A 19,767-nucleotide genomic window follows, 5' to 3' on the forward strand; every position below is an offset into this window, starting at 1 on the left:
GTGATGTGGGTCATGTGGAATCTCGTTTAGTTTGTTTGGAGATGGTGTTAGTGTTGATGTAAGATATGTGCACGGTTTGCGCTAGACGTACCATAGGCTCAAATGTCGTTTTGGACGCACCCGATGGAACTCCTACGTCACGTGGGTCATGTGGAATCTCGTTCGGTCTGTTTGGAGATGGTGTTAGTGTTAGTGCATGATCGGTGCACGGTTTGCGCCAAACATACCATAGGCTGAGATATCGTTTAGGACGCACCCGATGGTACTCCTAGGTGACGAAGCTCAACTGGAAGCTCGTTTTGGTCCATTTGGAGATAGTGCTAATCTTGACGCAAGATCCGTCCACGGTTTGCGCCGAACGTACCATAGGCTCAGAAATCGTTTTGGACGCACCCGATGGAACTCCTAGGTGATATGGGTCGTGTGGAATCCTCGTTCGGTCCGTTTGGACATGGTGTTAGTGTTAGTGCAAGATAGGTGCACGGTGTGCGCCAAACGTACCATAGGCTCAGATAGCGTTTAGGATGCACCTGATGGTACTCCTAGGTGACAAAGCTCAACTGGAAGCTCGTTTTGGTCCGTTTGAAGATAGTGCTAATCTTGACGCAAGATCAGCGCATGGTTTGCGCCGAACATACCATAAGCTCGGAAATCGTTTTGGACCAACCCGATGGAAACTCCTAGCTGATATGGGTCGTGTGGAATCCTCGTTCGGTCCGTTTGGAGATGGTGTTAGTGTTGATGTAAGATAGGTACACGGTTTGCGCCAAACGTACCATAGGCTCAGATATCGTTTAGGACGCACCCAATGGAACTCCTTGGTGACGTGGGTCATGTGGAATCTCGTTCAGTCTGTTTGGAGATAGTGTTAGTGTTGATGTAGGATATGTGCACGGTTTGCGCTAGACGTACCATAGGCTCAAATATCGTTTTGGACGCACCCGATGGAACTCCTAGGTGACGTGGGTCATGTGGAATCTCGTTCGGTCCGTTTGGAGTTGGTGTTAGTGTTAGTGCAAGATAGGTGCACGGTTTGCGCCAAACATACCATAGGCTCAGATATCGTTTAGGACGCACCCGATGCTACTCCTAGGTGACGAAGCTCAACTGGAAGCTCGTTTTGGTTCGTTTGGAGATAGTGCTAATCTTGAAACAAGATCGGTGCACGGTTTGCACCGAACGTACCATAGGCTCGGAAATCGTTTCGGACGCACCTGATGGAACTCCTAGCTGATATGGGTCGTGTCGAATCCTCGTTCGGTCCGTTTGGACATGGTGTTAGTGTTAGTGCAAGATAGGTGCACGGTGTGCGCCAAACGTACCATAGGCTCATATAGCGTTTAGGACGCACCCGATGGTACTCCTTGGTGACGAAGCTCAACTGGAAGCTCGTTTTGGTCCGTTTGGAGATAGTGCTAATCTTGACACAAGATCGGTGCACGGTTTGAGCCGAACGTACCATAGGCTCGGAAATCGTTTCGGACGCACCCGATGGAACACCTAGCTGATATGGGTCGTGTGGAATCCTCGTTCGGTCCGTTTGGACATGGTGTTAGTGTTAGTGCAAGATAGGTGCACGGTGTGCGCCAAACGTACCATAGGCTCAAATAGCGTTTAGGACGCACCCGATGGTACTCCTAGGTGACAAAGCTCAACTGGAAGCTCGTTGTGGTCCGTTTGGAGATAGTGCTAATCTTGACGCAAGATTGGCGCATGGTTTGCGCCGGACGTACCATAAGCCCGAAAATCGTTTTGGACCAACCCGATGGAAACTCCAAGCTGATATGGGTCGTGTGGAATCCTCTTTCGGTCCGTTTGGAGATGGTGTTAGTGTTGATGTAAGATAGGTGCACAGTTTGCGCCAAACGTACCATAGGCTCAGATATCGTTTAGGACGCACCCGATGGAACTCCTAGGTGACGTGGGTCATGTGGAATCCTCGTTCGGTCCGTTTGGAGATGGTGTTAGTGTTAGTGCAAGATAGGTGCACGATTTGCGCCAAACGTAACATAGGCTCAGATATCATTTAGGACGCACTCGATGGTACTCCTAGGTGACAAAGCTCAACTGGAAGCTCATTTTGGTTCGTTTGGAGATAGTGCTAATCTTGACACAAGATCCGTCCACGGTTTGCGCCGAACGTACCATAGGCTCAGAAATCGTTTTGGACGCACCCGATGGAACTCCTAGCTGATATGGGTCGTGTGGAATCCTCATTTGGTCCGTTTGGACATGGTGTTAGTGTTAGTGCAAGATAGGTGCACGGTGTGCGCCAAACGTACCATAGGCTCAGATAGCGTTTAGGATGCACCTGATGGTACTCCTAGGTGACAAAGCTCAACTGGAAGCTCGTTTTGGTCCGTTTGGAGATAGTGCTAATCTTGACGCAAGATCAGCGCACGGTTTGCGCCGAACGTACCATAAGCTCGGAAATCGTTTTGGACCAACCCGATGGAAACTCCTAGCTGATATGGGTCGTGTGGAATCCTTGTTCGGTCCGTTTGGAGATGGTGTTAGTGTTGATGTAAGATAGGTGCACGGTTTGCGCCAAACGTACCATAGGCTCAGATATCATTTAGGACACACCCGATGGAACTCCTTGGTGACGTGGGTCATGTGGAATCTCGTTCAGTCTGTTTGGAGATGGTGTTAGTGTTGATGTAAGATATGTGCACGGTTTGTGCTAGACGTACCATAGGCTCAAATATCATTTTGGACGCACCCGATGGAACTCCTAGGTGACGTGGGTCATGTGGAATCTTGTTCGGTCCGTTTGGAGATGTTGTTAGTGTGAGTGCAAGATAGGTGCACGGTGTGCGCCAAATGCACCTTATGCTCAGATAGCATTTAGGACGCACCCGATGGTACTCCTAGGTGACAAAGCTCAACTAGAAGCTCGTTTTGGTCCATTTGGGGATAGTGGTAATCTTGACGCAAGATCCGTGCACGGTTTGCGCCGAACGTACCATAGACTCGGAAATCATTTTGGGCGCACCCGGTGGAACTCCTAGCTGACGTGGGTCATGTGGAATCCTCGTTCGGTCCATTTGGAGATGGTGTTAGTGTTAGTGCAATATAGGTGCACGGTTTGCGCCAAACGTACCATAGGCTCAGATATCGTTTAGGACGCACCCGATGGAACTCCTAGGTGACGTGGGTCATGTGGAATCTCGTTCGGTCCCTTTGGAGATGGTGTTAGTGTTAGTGCAAGATCGGTGCACGGTTTGCGCCAAACGTACCATAGGCTCAGATATCGTTTAGGACGCACCCGATGCTACTCCTAGGTGACGAAGCTCAACTGGAAGCTCGTTTTGGTTCGTTTGGAGATAGTGCTAATCTTGACACAAGATCGGTGCACGGTTTGCGCCGAACGTACCATAGGCTCGGAAATCATTTTGGATGCACCTAATGGAACTCCTAGCTGATATGGGTCGTGTGGAATCCTCGTTCGGTCCGTTTGGACATGGTCTTAGTGTTGGTGCAATATAGGTGCATGGTGTGCGCCAAACATACCATAGGCTCTCATATCATTTAGGATGCACCCGATGTTACTCCTAGGTGACGAAGCTCAACTGGAAGCTCGTTTTGGTTCATTTAGAGATAGTGCTAATCTTGACACAAGATCGGTGCACGGTTTGCGCCGAACGTACCATAGGCTCAGAAATCATTTTGGACGCACCCGATAGAACACCTAGGCGACGTGGGTCATGTGGAATCTCGTTCAGTCTATTTGGAGATGGTGTTAGTGTTGATGTAAGATATGTGCATAGTTTGTGCTAGACGTACCATAGGCTCAAATATCGTTTTGGACGCACCCGATGGAACTCCTAGGTGACGTGGGTCATGTGGAAATCTCGTTCGGTCCGTTTGGAGATGGTGTTAGTGTTAGTGCAAGATAGGTGCATGATTTGCGCCAAACATAACATAGGTTCAGATATCGTTTAGGACGCACCCGATGGTACTCCTAGGTGACAAAGCTCAACTGGAAGCTCATTTTGGTTCGTTTGGAGATAGTGCTAATCTTGACACAAGATCGGTGCACGGTTTGCGCCGAACGTACCATAGGCTCGGAAATCATTTTGGACGCACCCGATGGAACTCCTAGCTGATATGGGTCATGTGGAATCCTCGTTCGGTCTGTTTGGAGATGGTGTTAGTGTTGATGTAAGATAGGTGTACGGTTTGCGCCAAACGTACCATAGGCTCAGATATCGTTTAGGACGCACCCGATGGAACTCCTTGGTGACGTGGGTCATGTGGAATCTCGTTCAGTCTGTTTGGAGATGGTGTTAGTGTTGATGTAAGATATGTGCACAGTTTGCGCTAGACGTACCATAGGCTCAAATATCATTTTGGACACACCCGATGGAACTCCTAGGTGACGTGGGTCATGTGGAATCTTGTTTGGTCCGTTTGGAGATGGTGTTAGTGTTAGTGCAAGATCGGTGCACGGTTTACGCCAAACGTACCATAGGCTCAGATATCGTTTAGGACGCACCCGATGGTACTCCTAGGTGACGAAGCTCAACTGGAAGCTCGTTTTGGTCCGTTTGGAGATAGTGCTAATCTTGACGCAAGATCCGTGCACGGTTTGCGCCGAACGTACCATAGGCTCGGAAATCGTTTTGGACGCACCCGATGGAACTCCTAGCTGACGTGGGTCAAGTGGAATCCTCGTTCGGTCCGTTTGGAGATGGTGTTAGTGTTAGTGCAATATAGGTGCACGGTTTGCACCAAACGTACCATAGGCTTAGATATCGTTTATGTAACACCTCGGGTGTTTAAAATACTAAAACCTGACATGTCATCATCTGCATTGCAAATCATTTAGCATTTGATGAAAACTGTGAGATGCTTACACTAAAACAAGTTTATATTCATATGGTATGTGTTGAATTGTATTGTTTGACTCAAATTCAAAGTTTGTTTGGATTTTGAATTATTTTTCGAGAAAACCCTGATTTTCGGCATTTAAATCCTACCCTGAAAATCCATTTCAAAATCTAAGCATAATTTGGGGTGGATCCCAAAAGCAAAAGTGTAGAGCTTAACAAGTTATACAAAGTTTATTTTTTGGAGTTTTTCAAGTTGTTTGGAAAAATTTGGAGTAATTCAAAAAGGCGTAATTCGTTAAATATCCCCTATTTGAATTTAAAAGATCATTTCAAAATCTAGACCGAATTAGGAGATGGTTATAAAAGCAAAGTTGTAGAACTTTTGATTTTGAACAACTTTTATTTTTGGAGATTTTTGAGTTGCTATACAAATTTGGGAGTAATTTGAATTTGAAACCGAATGGCAAATCTGTAAATTCGATGAACAGTACTCACCGCCCTAGCTACATGGCCGGCGATCTTCGGTTTGCTTCCAGGCGCGGTCGTGGCCGTCTTTGACGTCGTGCTGGCGCGGTGAAGGCCACAGCGTAGCTTCCTTGCGCTTCTGAGCCGCTCTACTTAGCCTTGGCCGTCGCCGTTTGCCTCCGCTCTCTTGCTCTGTTTTCCCGACGCCACGGCCATAACTCCGGCGAGCTCGTGTCGATGCCGTAGTGCTTCACCATCGCAGACAAGCTTGTCCCAGCTCCATCTCATCCTTGCGCACCTAACCAACTAGCCCTAGTCGCTTGCCATCATCGGGAAACGCCGTTCGGTGCTTTTCTTCCTCGCGGCCGGCAGCACCACCGTGGAGTGCGCGTCGCCGTGGCTAGCACGCTGCGGTGAGCCTCTGCCCTTACTGAGTCTTGCTTCAGCTTCGCCTCAATGATGTAGTGCTTTGTGAACCTCTGATTTCTCATTTTGACCACCACAGCTACCGAAGCATCGCCGTCGTCGATGATCGCTCCGCCGTGACCGCTGTCAACGTCGACCCGTGTCACCAAAGCTTATCCGGTCTCGTTCTTTGCTCCAATGTGTTCGTGGTGAGCTACTGGACCTTCCCATGCCCTATGTTTCACTGTTTTCAGCTTCATTTCGCCGGCGTAGCGTAGCCGCGCCATCATGACCGCCATGGCCGACGTAGTGCTCGGTCCAGTCCATAGTTAGTCAAGCTTGTGCTCAAAATGGATGCGCCTAGTCTCGGGGAGGGTGTAGGTATCTTGGCCGTCGCCGTTGGACTCACCAGCGACGAGATATCGCCGGTCAGCACCATCATCGCCGTAGTCAACGTCGGAGGTTGAAGATGACATGTGGGACCCGGGTGTCAGTGACTCAGCGTTCAAATGGATTTTTCTATTTTTCAGAATTAAATGAATAGTGCTATAATTTGTTATTTTTGTGTAGAATTATTTAGAGCTCCAAAAATTATGAAAATTTTTGTGTGAATTCTCTATGATGTATATTATATAAAAAAATTTGAAATATTGATTTTCAGTATTTTTGGGGTATGATAAAAATTGCTCAATTAATTAATAAATGACTTTCCATGATTTTTCTAGGCTTATGTACTTGTCCAAAAATTATGAAATTTGTTTTGCCACTTAGTTATCATGTAATGAACATTTACTAAAATTTTGAGCTCAATTAGAATAAGTTGATTTATTTCATAATTTTAATTAAATAATTAATTCATAAAAGCAAATAGTAACCTTTAGTGATTTAGGTTTTGTTTGTAATTTTGGATTGAGTGATGACCTTGGGTCATTTGTTGATAATGATCCTTAGCAATTGATGTATGTGTTACGAAAAAGATTTAGTCTGTTTGACTTGCAACTATACCGCGAAGGAAAGTTGTATTCAAATTCTTAATTTTTGTATCCATCATAGAGCATCATGTTTCGTATTCCGCATCATGTTAAACATGGCATTATTATTACGTGTAGTGAACGAAGGTGAACACGTGGTAGTTAATCAAGCTGTTGAGGAGGTTAATCCGTCTGTTGAGGTCGGATCGAATACTTGTGTGACGTCGCAGGAATCGGACTTTTCCGTCAACCAAGGCAAGCCCCGGATGCATACAACCCTACCTTGTGTTTTACAAATTAATTTCGCTTTTGCTTTCCATTACTGCATTAAGTGATTAGGAGTTAAGTAAAAGCCTAATTGGTGCATTACCACCCTTGTTATTCCATATTTACCATATTACCAGTTTTAAACTCGTATATGCCTAGTTTTGCTTAGCTATGCATAGAACGATGAAAGTCGGGCGATTGCCTGTCACCTGCAAGTTTTAAATAGAACATTGGTTAATTATGTTAACATGTGATATGGGAATGTGGAGTAATAAATCTAGACCGGGCGGACTCGGTGAGTGTGAGCCACCAGACATGGAGGTCTTGTGAGCGGGTTCTTTCCGCCTGTGTCGATTAAGGCACGTCCGTTGTTGAATTGCATGAGGTGAGAATTTGTAGTACTAACCACATACTCCGGTAAGCCTAAACTTGGCGATTCTATTACGAGAATGGCTAATCGCGCACTAGGAGTGGAGAGATGGCGGGAATAGCGTGTACCCACGTGGCCATGGGTTGGAATGGTGGAGTACTGTATTCTCGGGTGGCGCGGACCCGTTCTTATTTTAGAGGATCCGAGAATAGGTTGGTATATGTTGGTCGGGGACCTGCATATGTCGTGTGGTCTGGAATCCCCAGCTGGGTTTAATCGGTTCGAATCGTCGTTGCTCCTCGGTTATGGAGACTCAACTCACTGTTCATCATCGTAGTACTAATAACTGGAACTCAAATAAGGCTTGTGAAGGTGTTGGATATGAAGTTTCATGATCTCATTATGGATCGTGTCATCTTTGTATATGATTTTATGAAGTTTAAATTGTTGAAATAAAGAATTTTGTTAAAGAGCTTTTACGCAAAATAACTTTGATTATTGCTAAAGCCATACCTTGAATCCCTGAGCCTGCATTCCTGAGTCTTATCAGTTTTCATTTCGGTTAAGTCTTGTTGAGTACTTTTGTACTCAGGGTTCGTTGACCCCTTGTTGCAGGTGAGCCTCATGAGCAGATCTGTTTTGGATCGTGCTGCATGACAGTTGTACCTTGTGATGACGGTGAGAAGTAAATGTGTGGTCCTTGGGCAGGGCAATCTCCTTATGTGTTTTGTATGATATTATAATGCCACTCCACTATTTCGTTTTGTAATAAACATCGAACCTAGTTGCGAGGTTTGAAACTACTGTTTTGTAAATTATGTTATTGTAAGACTTCCGCTGTTTTTACTCTGATTTTGATAATTGAATAAATGTTGTAATACTGCAATGACTCTGTAACGTGATCCTGCTCGGAAATCGTGGATGATTCGGGGTTCCCCGAGGACACCCGACAGACTTCTTAAGTTACCAGGAACATATGCATTGTTGTCAAAGGTCGTTGGACAGTGACAAGTGCATGTGGGTCCTATAATTTAGGAGGTTCTGCCACAGTTTAGGACGCACCCCATGGTACTCCTAGGTGACAAACTCAACTAGAAGCTCATGTTGGTTCATTTGGAGATAGTGCTAATCTTGACACAAGATCGGTGCATGGTTTGCGCCGAACGTACCATAGGCTCGGAAATCATTTTGGACGCACCCGATGGAACTCCTAGGTGATGTGGGTCATGTGGAATCTCGTTCAGTTTGTTTGGAGATGGTGTTAGTGTTGATGTAAGATATGTGCACGGTTTGCGCTAGACGTACCATAGGCTCAAATATCGTTTTGGACACACCCGATGGAACTCCTAGGTGACGTGGGTCATGTGGAATCTCGTTCAGTCCGTTTAGAGATGGTGTTAGTGTTAGTGCAAGATCGGTGCACGGTTTGCGCCAAACGTACCATAGGCTCAGATATAGTTTAGGACGCACCCGATGCTACTCCTAGGTGACGAAGCTCAACTGGAAGCTCGTTTTGGTCCATTTGGAGATAGTGCTAATCTTGACGCAAGATCCGTCCACGGTTTGCGCCGAACGTACCATAGGCTCAGAAATCGTTTTGGACACGCCCGATGGAACTCCTAGCTGATATGGGTCATGTGGAATCCTCGTTTAGTCCGTTTGGACATGGTCTTAGTGTTGGTGCAATATAGGTGCATGGTGTGCGCCAAACGTACCATAGGCTCAGATATCGTTTAGGATGCACCCGATGGTACTCCTAGGTGACGAAGCTCAACTGGAAGCTCGTTTTGGTTCATTTAGAGATAGTGCTAATCTTGACACAAGATCGGTGCACGGTTTGCGCCGAACGTACCATAGGCTCGGAAATCATTTTGGACGCACCCGATAGAACACCTTGGCGACGTGGGTCATGTGGAATCTCGTCCAGTCTATTTGGAGATGGTGTTAGTGTTGATTTAAGATATGTGCACAGTTTGCGCTAGACGTACCATAGGCTCAAATATCATTTTGGACGCACCCGATGGAACTCCTAGGTGACGTGGGTCATGTGGAATCTCATTTAGTCTGTTTGGAGATGGTGTTAGTGTTGATGTAAGATATGTGCAAGATAGGTGCATGATTTGCGCCAAACGTAACATAGGTTCAGATATCGTTTAGGACGCACCCGATGGTACTCCTAGGTGACAAAGCTCAACTGGAAGCTTATTTTGGTTCGTTTGGAGATAGTGCTAATCTTGACACAAGATCGGTGCACGGTTTGCGCCGAACGTACCATAGGCTCAGAAATCATTTTGGACGCACCCGATGGAACTCCTAGCTGATATGGGTCGTGTGGAATCCTTGTTCGGTCTGTTTGGAGATGGTGTTAGTGTTGATGTAAGATAGGTGCACGGTTTGCGCCAAACGTACCATAGGCTCAGATATCATTTAGGACGCACCCGATGGAACTCCTTGGTGACGTGGGTCATGTGGAATCTCATTCAGTCTGTTTGGAGATGGTGTTAGTGTTGATGTAAGATATGTGCACAGTTTGCGCTAGACGTACCATAGGCTCAAATATCGTTTTGGACGCACCCGATGGAACTCCTAGGTGACGTGGGTCATGTGGAATCTTGTTCGGTCCGTTTGGAGATGGTGTTAGTGTTAGTGCAAGATCGGTGCACGGTTTGCGCCAAACGTACCATAGGCTCAGATATCATTTAGGACGCACCCGATGGTACTCCTAGGTGACGAAGCTCAACTGGAAGCTCGTTTTGGTCCGTTTGGAGATAGTGCTAATCTTGACGCAAGATCCGTGCACGGTTTGCGCCGAACGTACCATAGGCTCGGAAATCGTTTTGGACGCACCCGATGGAACTCCTAGCTGACGTGGGTCAAGTGGAATCCTCGTTCGGTCCGTTTGGAGATGGTGTTAGTGTTAGTGCAATATAGGTGCACGGTTTGCACCAAACGTACCATAGGCTTAGATATCGTTTCGGACGCACCCGATGGTACTCCTAGGTGACAAAGCTCAACTAGAAGCTCATTTTGGTTCGTTTGGAGATAGTGCTAATCGACACAAGATCGGTGTATGGTTTGCGCCGAACGTACCATAGGCTCGGAAATCATTTTGGACGCACCCGATGGAACTCTTAGGTGATGTGGGTCATGTGGAATCTCGTTCAGTTTGTTTGGAGATGGTGTTAGTGTTGATGTAAGATATGTGCACGGTTTGCGCTAGACGTACCATAGGCTCAAATATCGTTTTGGACGCACCCGATGGAACTCCTAGGTGACGTGGGTCATGTGGAATCTCGTTCGGTCCGTTTGGAGATGGTGTTAGTGTTAGTGCAAGATCGGTGCACGGTTTGCGCCAAACGTACCATAGGCTTAGATATCGTTTAGGACGCACCCGATGGTACTCCTAGGTGACGAAGCTCAACTGGAAGCTCGTTTTGGTCCGTTTCGAGATAGTGCTAATCTTGACGCAAGATCTGTGCACGGTTTGCGCCGAACGTACCATAGGCTCAGAAATCGTTTTGGACGCACCCGATGGAACTCCTAGCTGACGTGGGTCATGTGGAATCCTCGTTCGGTCCGTTTGGAGATGGTGTTAGTGTTAGTGAAATATAGGTGCACGGTTTGCACCAAACGTACCATAGGCTTAGATATCATTTAGGACGCACCCGATGGTACTCCTAGGTGACGAAGCTCAACTGGAAGCTCGTTTTGGTCCATTTGGAGATAGTGCTAATCTTGATGCAAGATCGGTGCACGGTTTGCACCAAACGTACCACAGGCTCGGAAATCGTTTTGGACGTACCCGATGGAACTCCTAGCTGATATGGGTCATGTGGAATCCTCATTCGGTCCGTTTGGACATGGTGTTAGTGTTAGTGCAAGATAGGTGCACGGTGGGCGCCAAACATACCATAGGCTCAAATAACTTTTAGGACACACCCGATGGTACTCCTAGGTGACAAAGCTCAACTGGAAGCTCGTTTTGGTCCGTTTGGAGATAGTGCTAATCTTGACGCAAGATTGGTGCACGGTTTGTGCCGAACGTACCATAAGCCCGAAAATCGTTTTGGACCAACCCAATGGAAACTCCTAGCTAATATGGGTCGTATGGAATCCTCGTTCGGTCCGTTTGGAGATGGTGTTAGTGTTGATGTAAGATAGGTGCACGGTTTGCGCCAAACGAACCATAGGCTCAGATATCGTTTAGGACGCACCTGATGGAACTCCTAGGTGATGTGGGTCATGTGGAATCTCGTTCAGTCTGTTTGGAGATGGTGTTAGTGTTGATGTAAGATATGTGCACGGTTTGCGATAGACGTACCATAGGCTCAAATATCGTTTTGGACGCACCCAATGGAACTCCTAGGTGACGTGGGTCATGTGGAATCTCGTTCGGTCTGTTTGGAGATGGTGTTAGTGTTAGTGCAAGTTGGTGCACGGTTTGCGCCAAACGTACCATAGGCTCAGATATCGTTTAGGACGCACCCAATGGTACTCCTAGGTGACGAAGCTCAACTGGAAGCTCGTTTTGGTTCGTTTGGAGATAGTCCTAATCTTGACGCAAGATCCGTCCACGGTTTGCGCCGAACGTACCATAGGCTCGAAAATCATTTTGGACGCACCCGATGGAACTCTTAGCTGATATGGGTCGTGTGGAATCCTCGTTCGGTCCATTTGGACATGGTGTTAGTGTTAGTGCAAGATAGGTGCACGGTGTGCGCCAAACGTACCATAGGCTCAGATAGCGTTTAGGACGCACCTGATGGTACTCCTAGGTGACAAAGCTCAACTGGAAGCTCGTTTTGGTCCGTTTGGAGATAGTGCTAATCTTGACGCAAGATTCGTGCACGGTTTGCGCCGAATGTACCATAGGCTCAGATATCGTTTAGGACACACCCGATGGTACTCCTAGGTGACAAAGCTCAACTAGAAGCTTGTTTTGGTCCGTTTGGAGATAGTGCTAATCTTGACGCAAGATTGGCGCACGGTTTGTGCCGAACGTACCATAAGCCCGAAAATCGTTTTGGACCAACCCGATGGAAACTCCTAGCTGATATTGGTCGTGTGGAATCCTCGTTCGGTCCGTTTGGAGATGGTGTTAGTGTTGATGTAAGATAGGTGCACGATTTGCGCCAAATGTACCATAGGCTCCGATATCGTTTAGGACGCACAGATGGAACTCCTAGGTGACGTGGGTCATGTGGAATCTCGTTCAGTCTGTTTGGAGATGGTGTTTGTGTTGATGTAAGATATGTGCACGGTTTGCGCTAGACGTACCATAGGCTCAAAAATCATTTTGGACACACCCGATGGAACTCCTAGGTGATGTGGGTCATGTGGAATCTCGTTCGGTCCGTTTGGAGATGGTGTTAGTGTTAGTGCAAGATAGGTGCACGGTGTGCGCCAAACGTACCATAGGCTCAGATATCGTTTAGGATGCACCCGATGGTACTCCTAGGTGACGAAGCTCAACTGGAAGCTCGTTTTGGTCCGTTTGGAGATAGTGCTAATCTTGACGCAAGATCCGTGCACGGTTTACGCCGAACGTACCATAGGCTCAGAAATCGTTTTGGACCAACCCGATGGAAACTCCTAGCTGATACGGGTCGTGTGGAATCCCCGTTCGGTCCATTTGGAGATGGTGTTAGTGTTGATGTAAGATAGGTGCACGGTTTGCGCCAAACGTACCATAGGCTCAGATATCATTTAGGACGCACCCGATGGAACTCCTTGGTGACGTGGGTCATGTGGAATCTCGTTCAGTCTGTTTGGAGATGGTGTTAGTGTTGATGTAAGATATGTGCACGGTTTGCGCTAGACGTACCATAGGCTCAAATATCGCTTTGGACGCACCCGATGGAACTCCTAGGTGACATGGGTCATGTGGAATCTCGTTCGGTCTGTTTGGAGATGGTGTTAGTGTTAGTGCAAGATCGGTACACAGTTTGCGCCAAACGTACCATAGGCTCAGATATCGTTTTGGACGCACCCGATGGTACTCCTAGGTGACGAAGCTCAACTGGAAGCTCGTTTTGGTCCGTTTGGAGATAGTGCTAATCTTGACGCAAGATCCGTGCACGGTTTGCGCCGAACGTACCATAGGCTCAGAAATCGTTTTGGACGCACCCGATGGAACTCCTAGCTGACGTGGGTCATGTGGAATCCTCGTTCGGTCCGTTTGGAGATGGTGTTAGTGTTAGTGCAATATAGGTGCACGGTTTGCACCAAACGTACCATAGGCTTAGATAACGTTTAGGACGCACCCGATGGTACTCCTAGGTGACGAAGCTCAACTGGAAGCTCGTTTTGGTTCATTTGGAGATAGTGCTAATCTTGACACAAGATCGGTGCATGGCTTGCGCCGAACGTACCATAGGCTCGGAAATCATTTTGGACGCACCCGATGGAACTCCTAGGTGATGTGGGTCATGTGGAATCTCGTTCAGTCTGTTTGGAGATGGTGTTAGTGTTGATGTAAGATATGTGCACGGTTTGCGCTAGACGTACCATAGGCTCAAATATCGTTTTGGACGCACCCGATGGAACTCCTAGGTGACGTGGGTCATGTGGAATCTCGTTCGGTCCGTTTGGAGATGGTGTTAGTGTTAGTGCAAGTTGGTGCACGGTTTGCGCCAAACGTACCATAGGCTCAGATATCGTTTAGGACGCACCCAATGGTATTCCTAGGTGACGAAGCTCAACTGGAAGCTCGTTTTGGTTCGTTTGGAGATAGTCCTAATCTTGACGCAAGATCCGTCCACGGTTTGCGCCGAACGTACCATAGGCTCGAAAATCATTTTGGACGCACCCGATGGAACTCTTAGCTGATATGGGTCGTGTGGAATCCTCGTTCGGTCCGTTTGGACATGGTGTTAGTGTTAGTGCAAGATAGGTGCACGGTGTGCGCCAAACGTACCATAGGCTCAGATAGCGTTTAGGACGCACCTGATGGTACTCCTAGGTGACAAAGCTCAACTGGAAGCTCGTTTTGGTCCGTTTGGAGATAGTGCTAATCTTGACGCAAGATTCGTGCACGGTTTGCGCCGAATGTACCATAGGCTCAGATATCGTTTAGGACACACCCGATGGTACTCCTAGGTGACAAAGCTCAACTAGAAGCTTGTTTTGGTCCGTTTGGAGATAGTGCTAATCTTGACGCAAGATTGGCGCACGGTTTGTGCCGAACGTACCATAAGCCCGAAAATCGTTTTGGACCAACCCGATGGAAACTCCTAGCTGATATTGGTCGTGTGGAATCCTCGTTCGGTCCGTTTGGAGATGGTGTTAGTGTTGATGTAAGATAGGTGCACGATTTGCGCCAAATGTACCATAGGCTCCGATATCGTTTAGGACGCACAGATGGAACTCCTAGGTGACGTGGGTCATGTGGAATCTCGTTCAGTCTGTTTGGAGATGGTGTTTGTGTTGATGTAAGATATGTGCACGGTTTGCGCTAGACGTACCATAGGCTCAGAAATCGTTTTGGACACACCCGATGGAACTCCTAGGTGATGTGGGTCATGTGGAATCTCGTTCGGTCCGTTTGGAGATGGTGTTAGTGTTAGTGCAAGATAGGTGCACGGTGTGCGCCAAACGTACCATAGGCTCAGATATCGTTTAGGATGCACCCGATGGTACTCCTAGGTGACGAAGCTCAACTGGAAGCTCGTTTTGGTCCGTTTGGAGATAGTGCTAATCTTGACGCAAGATCCGTGCACGGTTTGCGCCGAACGTACCATAGGCTCGGAAATCGTTTTGGACCAACCCGATGGAAACTCCTAGCTGATACGGGTCGTGTGGAATCCTCGTTCGGTCCATTTGGAGATGGTGTTAGTGTTGATGTAAGATAGGTGCACGGTTTGCGCCAAACGTACCATAGGCTCAGATATCGTTTAGGACGCACCCGATGGAACTCCTTGGTGACGTGGGTCATGTGGAATCTCGTTCAGTCTGTTTGGCGATGGTGTTAGTGTTGATATAAGATATGTGTACGGTTTGCGCTAGACGTACCATAGGCTCAAATATCGTTTTGGACGCACCCGATGGAACTCCTAGGTGACATGGGTCATGTGGAATCTCGTTCGGTCCGTTTGGAGATGGTGTTAGTGTTAGTGCAAGATCGGTGCATGGTTTGCGCCAAACGTACCATAGGCTCAGATATCGTTTAGGACGCACCCGATGGTACTCCTAGGTGACGAAGCTCAACTGGAAGCTCGTTTTGGTCCGTTTGGAGATAGTGCTAATCTTGACGCAAGATCCGTGCACGGTTTGCGCCGAATGTACCATAGGCTCAGAAATCGTTTTGGACGCACCCGATGGAACTCCTAGCTGACGTGGGTCATGTGGAATCCTCGTTCGGTCCGTTTGGAGATGGTGTTAGTGTTAGTGCAATATAGGTGCACGGTTTGCACCAAACGTACCATAGGCTTAGATATCGTTTAGGACGCACCCGATGGTACTCCTAGGTGACGAAGCTCAACTGGAAGCTCGTTTTGGTTCATTTAGAGATAGTGCTAATCTTGACACAAGATCGGTGCACGGTTTGCGCCGAACGTACCATAGGCTCAAAAATCATTTTGGACGCACCCGATAGAACACCTAGGCGACGTGGGTCATGTGGAATCTCGTTTAGTCTATTTGGAGATGGTGTTAGTGTTGATGTAAGATATGTGCACAGTTTGCGCTAGACGTACCATAGGCTCAAATATCGTTTTGGACGCACCCAATGGAACTCCTAGGTGACGTGGGTCATGTGGAATCTCGTTCGGTCCATTTGGAGATGGTGTTAGTGTTAGTGCAAGATAGGTGCACGATTTGCGCCAAACGTAACATAGGTTCAGATATCGTTTAGGACGCACCCGATGGTACTCCTAGGTGACAAAGCTCAACTGGAAGCTCATTTTGGTTCGTTTGGAGATAGTGCTAATCATGACACAAGATCGGTGCATGGTTTGCGCCGAACGTACCATAGGCTCGGAAATCATTTTGGACGCACCCGATGGAACTCCTAGGTGACGTGGGTCATGTGGAATCTCGTTCGGTCTGTTTGGAGATGGTGTTAGTGTTAGTGCAAGTTGGTGCACGGTTTGCGCCAAACGTACCATAGGCTCAGATATCGTTTAGGACGCACCCAATGGTACTCCTAGGTGACGAAGCTCAACTGGAAGCTCGTTTTGGTTCGTTTGGAGATAGTCCTAATCTTGACGCAAGATCCGTCCACGGTTTGCGCCGAACGTACCATAGGCTCGAAAATCATTTTGGACGCACCCGATGGAACTCTTAGCTGATATGGGTCGTGTGGAATCCTCGTTCGGTCCGTTTGGACATGGTGTTAGTGTTAGTGCAAGATAGGTGCATGGTGTGCGCCAAACGTACCATAGGCTCAGATAGCATTTAGGACGCACCTGATGGTACTCCTAGGTGACAAAGCTCAACTGGAAGCTCGTTTTGGTCCGTTTGGAGATAGTGCTAATCTTGACGCAAGATTCGTGCACGGTTTGCGCCGAATGTACCATGGGCTCAGATATCGTTTAGGACACACCCGATGGTACTCCTAGGTGACAAAGCTCAACTAGAAGCTTGTTTTGGTCCGTTTGGAGATAGTGCTAATCTTGACGCAAGATTGGCGCACGGTTTGTGCCGAACGTACCATAAGCCCGAAAATCGTTTTGGACCAACCCGATGGAAACTCCTAGCTGATATTGGTCGTGTGGAATCCTCGTTCGGTCCGTTTGGAGATGGTGTTAGTGTTGATGTAAGATAGGTGCACGATTTGCGCCAAATGTACCATAGGCTCCGATATCGTTTAGGACGCACAGATGGAACTCCTAGGTGACGTGGGTCATGTGGAATCTCGTTCAGTCTGTTTGGAGATGGTGTTTGTGTTGATGTAAGATATGTGCACGGTTTGCGCTAGACGTACCATAGGCTCAGAAATCGTTTTGGACACACCCGATGGAACTCCTAGGTGATGTGGGTCATGTGGAATCTCGTTCGGTCCGTTTGGAGATGGTGTTAGTGTTAGTGCAAGATAGGTGCACGGTGTGCGCCAAACGTACCATAGGCTCAGATATCGTTTAGGATGCACCCGATGGTACTCCTAGGTGACGAAGCTCAACTGGAAGCTCGTTTTGGTCCGTTTGGAGATAGTGCTAATCTTGACGCAAGATCCGTGCACGGTTTGCGCCGAACGTACCATAGGCTCGGAAATCGTTTTGGACCAACCCGATGGAAACTCCTAGCTGATACGGGTCGTGTGGAATCCTCGTTCGGTCCATTTGGAGATGGTGTTAGTGTTGATGTAAGATAGGTGCACGGTTTGCGCCAAACGTACCATAGGCTCAGATATCGTTTAGGACGCACCCGATGGAACTCCTTGGTGACATGGGTCATGTGGAATCTCGTTCAGTCTGTTTGGAGATGGTGTTAGTGTTGATATAAGATATGTGTACGGTTTGCGCTAGACGTACCATAGGCTCAAATATCATTTTGGACGCACCCGATGGAACTCCTAGGTGACATGGGTCATGTGGAATCTCGTTCGGTCCGTTTGGAGATGGTGTTAGTGTTAGTGCAAGATCGGTGCATGGTTTGCGCCAAACGTACCATAGGCTCAGATATCGTTTAGGACGCACCCGATGGTACTCCTAGGTGACAAAGCTCAACTGGAAGCTCGTTTTGGTCCGTTTGGAGATAGTGCTAATCTTGACGCAAGATCCATGCACGGTTTGCGCCGAACGTACCATAGGCTCAGAAATCGTTTTGGACGCACCCGATGGAACTCCTAGCTGACGTGGGTCATGTGGAATCCTCGTTCGGTCCGTTTGGAGATGGTGTTAGTGTTAGTGCAATATAGGTGCACGGTTTGCACCAAACGTACCATAGGCTTAGATATCGTTTAGGACGCACCCGATGGTACTCCTAGGTGACGAAGCTCAACTGGAAGCTCGTTTTGGTTCATTTAGAGATAGTGCTAATCTTGACACAAGATCGGTGCACGGTTTGCGCCGAACGTACCATAGGCTCAAAAATCATTTTGGACGCACCTGATAGAACACCGAGGCGACGTGGGTCATGTGGAATCTCGTTTAGTCTATTTGGAGATGGTGTTAGTGTTGATGTAAGATATGTGCACAGTTTGCGCTAGACGTACCATAGGCTCAAATATCGTTTTGGACGCACCCAATGGAACTCCTAGGTGACGTGGGTCATGTGGAATCTCGTTCGGTCCGTTTGGAGATGGTGTTAGTGTTAGTGCAAGATAGGTGCACGATTTGCGCCAAACGTAACATAGGTTCAGATATCGTTTAGGACGCACCCGATGGTACTCCTAGGTGACAAAGCTCAACTGGAAGCTCATTTTGGTTCGTTTGGAGATAGTGCTAATCATGACACAAGATCGGTGCATGGTTTGCGCCGAACGTACCATAGGCTCGGAAATCATTTTGGACGCACCCGATGGAACTCCTAGGTGATGTGGGTCATGTGGAATCTCGTTCAGTTTGTTTGGAGATGGTGTTAGTGTTGATGTAAGATATGTGCATGGTTTGCGCTAGACGTACCATAGGCTCAAATATCGTTTTGGACGCACCCGATGGAACTCCTAGGTGACGTGGGTCATGTGGAATCTCGTTCGGTCCGTTTGGAGATGGTGTTAGTGTAAGTGCAAGATCGGTGCACGGTTTGCGCCAAACGTACCATAGGCTCAGATATAGTTTAGGACGCACCCGATGCTACTCCTAGGTGACGAAGCTCAACTGGAAGCTCGTTTTGGTCCATTTGGAGATAGTGCTAATCTTGATGCAAGATCCGTCCATGGTTTGCGCCGAACGTACCATAGGCTCAGAAATCGTTTTGGACGCACCCGATGGAACTCCTAGCTGATATGGGTCATGTGGAATCCTCGTTCGGTCCGTTTGGACATGGTGTTAGTGTTAGTGCAAGATAGGTGCACGGTGTGCGCCAAACGTACCATAGGCTCAGATAGCGTTTAGGATGCACCTGATGGTACTCCTAGGTGACAAAGCTCAACTGGAAGCTCGTTTTGGTCCGTTTGGAGATAGTGCTAATCTTGACGCAAGATCAGCGCACGGTTTGCGCCGAACGTACCATAAGCTTGGAAATCGTTTTGGACCAACCCGATGGAAACTCCTAGCTGATATGGGTCATGTGGAATCCTCGTTCGGTCCGTTTGGAGATGGTGTTAGTGTTGATGTAAGATAGGTGCACGGTTTGTGCCAAACGTACCATAGGCTCAGATATCGTTTAGGACGCACCCGATGGAACTCCTTGGTGACGTGGGTCATGTGGAATCTCGTTCAGCCTATTTGGAGATGGTGTTAGTGTTGATGTAAGATATGTGCACGGTTTGCGCTAGACGTACCATAGGCTTAAATATCGTTTTGGACGCACCCGATGGAACTCCTAGGTGACGTGGGTCATGTGGAATCTCGTT

This window comes from Miscanthus floridulus, chromosome 16, assembly GCF_019320115.1.
Source record: "Miscanthus floridulus cultivar M001 chromosome 16, ASM1932011v1, whole genome shotgun sequence".
NCBI lineage: Eukaryota > Viridiplantae > Streptophyta > Magnoliopsida > Poales > Poaceae > Miscanthus > Miscanthus floridulus.